This window comes from Orycteropus afer, unplaced genomic scaffold (assembly GCF_000298275.1).
Source record: "Orycteropus afer afer isolate SDZICR_OR568_19922 unplaced genomic scaffold, OryAfe1.0 scaffold00458, whole genome shotgun sequence".
NCBI lineage: Eukaryota > Metazoa > Chordata > Mammalia > Tubulidentata > Orycteropodidae > Orycteropus > Orycteropus afer.
In genome coordinates this window covers 2,078,602-2,085,142 of record NW_006922045.1, presented here as the reverse complement: position 1 = coordinate 2,085,142, position 6,541 = coordinate 2,078,602, and positions in this window count along the sequence as shown.

Below are 6,541 nucleotides of genomic sequence, written 5' to 3'. Positions count from 1 at the left end.
GGTATGAACCACCAGCCTCACAAGCCTTCTAGTTAGCAGTCAAATGCCTTAGGCACTATGCCACCAAAGCTCTCTAGTGGTCCATCGATGGATGGATTTACTTCTGGTTTCTCAGTTCTGTTCCATTTGCCTGTGTATTTGTCATTGTACCAATCCTAGGTTGTTTTGACAAATCCTAGGTTGTTTTGAAAAAAGGTTGTGATTGGGGATGTTGGGCCTCCTACTTTGTTCTTCATCTTTAGTAATCTTTTGCTTAATCAAAGTCTCTTTCCTTTCCAATAAGATTGGTGATTAATTTTCTCATTTCTTTAAATAATGATCATGGAATCTAGATTGGGATTGTATCATGTCTGATGCTCACTTAGGGTAGTATTGACATTTTTATAGTGTTAAGTAATCATACCCATAAACATGGTATATTTTTCCATTTAAGTAGGTTTTCTTTGTATTGTTATGTGCCGTTGAGTTGCACCTGAGTCATAGCAACCCCTCCTGAGGTTTCCAAGGTGGTATCACTACAGAAGGAGATTGCCCAACCTTATATCTCTGCTTGAATTCATTCTTAAGTACTTCATCTTTTGGTTAGCTATTATAAGTGGCATTATTTTCCTGATTTTCTTTTTAAGAGTTTTCTTTATTAGTGTAGATGAATTTGTGTGTTGACCTTCTATTGTGCCACATTCCTGAATCTTTCTAGTAATTCTGAATAACTTCCAAAAGTTTTCTTGTTGAGTCTCTGGGATTTTTTGTGTATAGGATCATATCAGCTGCAATTGTAGTTTTACTTCTTCTTTACCAATTTGCATGCCTTTCATTTCCCGTTTTGTTCTTTTGCTCATGTTCAATATAATATTTAATAGAGTGGTGAAAAAGGACATCCTTTTCTGGTTCACACTCACAAGGGGAATCTTTTCAGCCTCTCTCTATTAAAAACAGTGCTGTCCATTGGTTTTGTGTATATGCCCTTAATTGTGTTGAGAAATTTTCCTTTTATTTTGCTGAGCATTTCTATCAAGAATGGGTGTTGGATTTTGTCAAATGCATTTTCTTCCTTGATTGATATGATCATTTGTTTTTTTTTCATTTGTTTTATTTGTGTGCATATCTGGTATGAATCCCTCTTGGTCATTGTGGTAGTTAAGGTTGTATGTCAACTTGGCTGGGCCTGGTTGAGTGGCTGGGCAGCTGGATGTAGTGTTCCCCATGATGAGACTGGTAATCAGCTCCACAGTAGGATCTACTGTGAGCAGCTGAGTAACTGCCTTAGGGATATGGTCCTCTCCCCGTGTATATGGAGAAGCCTTGAGGAACAGTCTTTAGCTTATGGCATACTTGAACCCTGCATGCAGCTGTGTCATTGTTCAGCAGTCTGCCAGGCTCTGCCAACCTTGGGACTTTCAATAGACTTGAATTAATGGTCTGGTGTGTGGTTTGATAACATCAGGAATGTGCCTTTTTACTTGTCAACGTTTGGCTTGTCAGCCTCCGCAGACAGCAGCTGTCTGAGTGAAGAAAAGCTTCAGTGGGCCAGGAGCAGGAGGCAGAGCTGAAGCCCACAGTTGAGGGGCTTTCACCCAACCCCTACAGCCTGGCACTTTGAATTCAGACTTAAAGCCTCCAAACTGTAAGAAGAATAAACTCCTGTTTGTTCAAGCGATCCCATTTGTGGTATATTCCTGTCAGGGGAGCACTAGATAACCCAAACAGTCATGATGTATTATTTTTTGTTATGTTATTGAATTCTATTGGCTGTGATTTGTTGAGAATTTTTGTATCTACGTTTATGAAGAATATTGGTATATAGTTTTCTTTTTTAGTAGTGTGTTTGCCTGAATTTGGTATCAGGGTTGTGCTTGCCTCATGGAATCAGTTCAGGAGTATTCCATCTTTTTTCCATGTACTGTAATATTTTAAGAAGAATTGGTGTCAGCTCTTCTCTGAATGTTTTGAATTGATACCAGCTCTTCTCTGAATGTTTTGTAAAATTCACCAGTGAGGCCATCTAGGCTAGAACTTTTTTTGTTATTGGACTTTTATTTTTAAAAACTTCTTCAATTATTTCTTTTGTGATGGGTTTGTTCAAATTTTCTGCATCAGATTGTTTTGGTTTGGGCAATTAGTGTGTTCGTAGAAATCTGTTCATTTCTTCTTGATTTCCAAATTTTTTGGAGTACAATTCCTGGGAGTATTCTGTTACTATCTTTTGATTTCAGTTAATCCTGTTGTGATGTTGGCTATGTCATTTCCTATACTTGCTATTTACATTTTCTCCTTCTTTTTCTTAATTAAATCTGCCAGTGGTGTGTCAATTGTATTAATCCTTTCAAAGAACCTACTCGTAGTCTTGTGGATTCTCTATATTGTTTTCTGTATCATTTATTTCTGCTTAAATCTTTGTTGTTTCCTTTCTTCTAGTGACTAGCCTCTTTTTTTTTTTTTTTTTTTAATTGTTGGAGATACTGGGTTAAGATGTTGCTTGGCCGCTGAATGTATGGGGATTACAAGGTCTGTGACTCTGGTCGCTGGGAGATTTTGTGAGGTCAAAGTGGAGATTATATCTCTTTGGTTGTTGGACACTGTTGTGAGTGTAGGTGCAGTCCTAGCCAAGTGGAGATGGTTATCTGGTTCCTGCCCCAATAAAAATGTTACTTGCACTTCAAAATGTCCATGCTATACTGAGCTGCTAGCAATTCCCCACTCCATAAGTCTTTTGTTTAAGGCCTTGTTCAGTTTCGTCTTCTAATTTATATTTGAGTTCCTTCTTTAACCTGAAGCTCAGGGTTCCTGGATTTCTGTCTAAATCTGTTTCATTTGGTTTCTTGGGTCTTTGTTGTAGTGGGTCTGGGTAGTACAGCTGCCTAGATTGCCATCCTACTTCCTCTTCAAGAATTTTATGGAATTTTTGTAACAACTTTTTAACAAGTGTTTTTAGTTTTCAGAAAAGAATGTCAAGAACTATGCAAAGGAAATGAACTTATGATATTAAGTTATACGGTATTTATACCTGATGCCATAATAACATATTTTATTATAAATTCATTTAATTTAATTATAAACTTCATCCTGATGAGGTTACTGACAATATCACTTAAGTTTATGATATAAACAAGTTTTTATAAAATACCTCATTCACACATAAATGTTACTGTAATATTTATTTGTAATACTTTCAAATAATCATTGTGTCAATGAACTTCAATATGTAACATTCTTCTTTAAATCTAGAAGTGCTATAGTGTGTTATTTAAAAACAGAAAAGAATGCAACTATAGTCATTAAGTGAATATTCTGCATTTCCCAAATTGTTTAACATCAAAAATATTATTGTTTTTGGAAGAAGATGTGTTTGTATTAATTTGGAGCAATCAAGTCTTAAAACGTAAACTGCTAATCCACTAGGTCTACTTATAATTCCCGATAATAACTTTCTTCTTTCTTTGAACATTGAAGTAATAACAGAATCCTGATAATAGCATTACTCTTTGAAAAATCAGAAATAATTCAAAAATATTTTCAAGAACAAATCAGAAATAATTCAAAAATATTTTCAAGAACTAAAACCAATTATAATTTTAAGGTATATTGTATGCCCCAAAATTTATTGCTAATAATTCATCACCTACAATAGTTATTGAAGAAGAAAGGTAACATTTATTTTATGTAGATATCTATATAATTATAATAGCACAAGAAATATTGCAGATGAAATTAAGCATGCTCCAAAATCTTCTTGTCAAATCATAGGATTTTGATTAAAACAAGGGCTCTGGATCTTGAGGATGGTATGGTTTCATGGTTGGTGCCTTTTACAAACTAAATGCATGCCTCAGTTGTGTACAGCTATGTAAGCATTAAGGAGCTCTGGTGGCACAGTGCCTAAAGCATTGGATTGCTAACAAGAAGTCTGGTGGTTCAAACCCACCAGTCATTCTGCAGGAGGAAGATGAGGCAATCTACTTCTGTAAAGATTTACCAAGTTAAAAACCCAATGGGGTCACTATGAGTTGGAATCTACTCAATGGCAGTGAGCTGTATTTTGTTTTTTTTTTTTTTTTTTGGTTTATATAAGCAATAATCTTTAAAAGAATAATAGGATTCAATTTGCCAATCAGATTCTGAAAGCCTCCAATACCCACTTTATTTTCTGCATCAACACATTGCTTTGGCAATTAAGAATATCCAGTGGTTTTATGTGGTTAGCATTGATACTAAGCTAGAACAAAGCTTCGATTGGAAATGCTGTGAATTTCTCCGCAGTTGCTAGAACAGACACAGAGCTGGAGATGAGCAGAGCGTTTCATCAGGTGCTATATGGATATTGGAAGAGGGACAAATGTTGATGCAGTGGAAGAGAGCAAGTGCACAGCACCTGGAAGAGCCCGTGTGTGCGTGGTGCCGGGCCTGCTGCAGTGAGTCTGTTACCAAGAGGAATCTTTAAATGTGCCAACGGAGCAGACGTTAAGTTACATGCAGGGTAATTATAATATTCTTGTTAAAATAAAAAAGATCATCAATACCAAGTTTTACTTGCACATTTGCAAAAAATACAAATATTATTCCCAGAAATTTAACTTGCAATCTAAAAATAAAATAGCTATTAAGGGCATGTTGTTATAATGATGTATGTTGGATATGGTCTCCAAAACTCATGGAACAAGCTTTATTTTTAACTACAGTGGAGTAATCTCATATGAGAATGTTTTTCAGCCAATAAACAAACAAATGTAAATTTTTATATAGATTCTGAACGAAACACTGCTGTTGAGTCGGCCCGACTCATAGAGACCCCTCCTTGGGTTTGCAAGGTGGTATCACTATGAAAGTAGATTGCCCAGCCTTCCTTCTGAGAGACAGCTAGTGGGTTTGAACCTCCAGCCTTCTGGTTAGCAGTCAAATGCCTTAGGCACTACGCCACCAGAGCTCCCTTATATAGATTAATTGTGGAAAAAAGAAGACACCCACTGCCATAGAGTTGATTCTGACTCATAGCAGCCTATAGGACAGAGTCAAACTGCCCCATACGTTTTCCAAGGCTGTGAATCTTTGTGGAAACATAAACAGAACAACTCATCTGTCTCCCACTGAGTGGCTAGCAGGTTTGAACTGACGACTCACGGGTTAACAGTTGAATGTTTGTTAAGCAACCAGAGCTCCTTAGATCAGTTATTAATTGTTAAAAATGCAAGTGAAAAACCTCACCAAATGAAAGAAAATGAACTTGTGGGAAGACAATTAAAGAAAATGTATTATTAGAGATGAAGGAACCATTTTAAAAATAAAAGAATCCATCTAATTTACCAACCAGATGTAAAAATTCTAAATTATTGGGACTTAATGACATACCTTAAATAATATAAATCAAACAGTGGCAGACTTAAACAGAAAAATAGCAAATTTACAAGTACATTGTCATTGTTACGGACCATAGAGTCAGTTCCGACTCACAGTGGCCCTGTGGACAACAGAACAAAGCACTGCCTGGTCCTGTGCCAGCCTCACAATTGTTACTATGTTTGATCCCTTTGTGCTGTCAATGTGTGAATCCACTTTGTCAAGGGGCTTTTGCATTTTCACTGACCAGGCAGGATGTCCTTTTCCAGAGACTGGTCTCTCCTGATAACATGTCCAAAATACATGAGACAAAGTCTCACCGTGCTCCCCTCTAAGGAGCATTCTGCATGTACTTCCAAGACAGATTTGCTTGCTCTCTGGCAGTCCATGGTATCTTCAATATTCTTCACCAGCACCATAACTGAAATGTATTAATTCTTCTTTTGTCTTCCTTATTCCTTGTTCAACTTTCACATGTGTATGAATTGACTGAAAATGCCATAGCTTAGGTCAGACACACCTTAGTCCTCAAAGTGACATACTTATATTTTAGCACTTTAAAGAGGTATTTTGCAGCAGATTTTCCCAATGGAATATGTCATTTCAACTCTTGACTGCTGCATCCATGAGTATTGATTGGGGATCCAAGTGAAATGAAATTCTTGATGACTTCATTATTTTCTCTATTTATCATGATGTTACTTATTAGTTCAATTGTGAGGATTTTTTTTTTCTCTATGTTGAAGTGTCATTCCTTCTAGGAAGTCATTAATATCAGAAGATTTATTATAACTCATAAAAAAATGTTAAAGGAAAATAAAATGTTAGTGAGGATATTAAAAATCTTAACATAATCATTATCAGTGTTGAAAGAATTAGCTTAATATAGAACTCTTCCTGTAAGCAGAAAATAGGCAATTTTTTCAAAAGCATGTGAACTATACCAAAATAGATCATATGGTTCAATATAAGACAAACAACAAATGAATTAAAATACATATTATCTTCAGTGGGCATAGTGAAATTAAGTTATAATTGCCATTGTTATGCACTGTCTAGTCGGACCCAACTCATAGCGACCCCTCCTTGGGTTTCCAAGGCAGTATCACTATGGAAATAGATTGCCCAACCTTCCTTCTGAGGAGTGGCTGGTGGGTTTGAATCGCCAAGCTTCTGGTTAGCAGTCAAGTGCCTTAGGCACTACGCTACC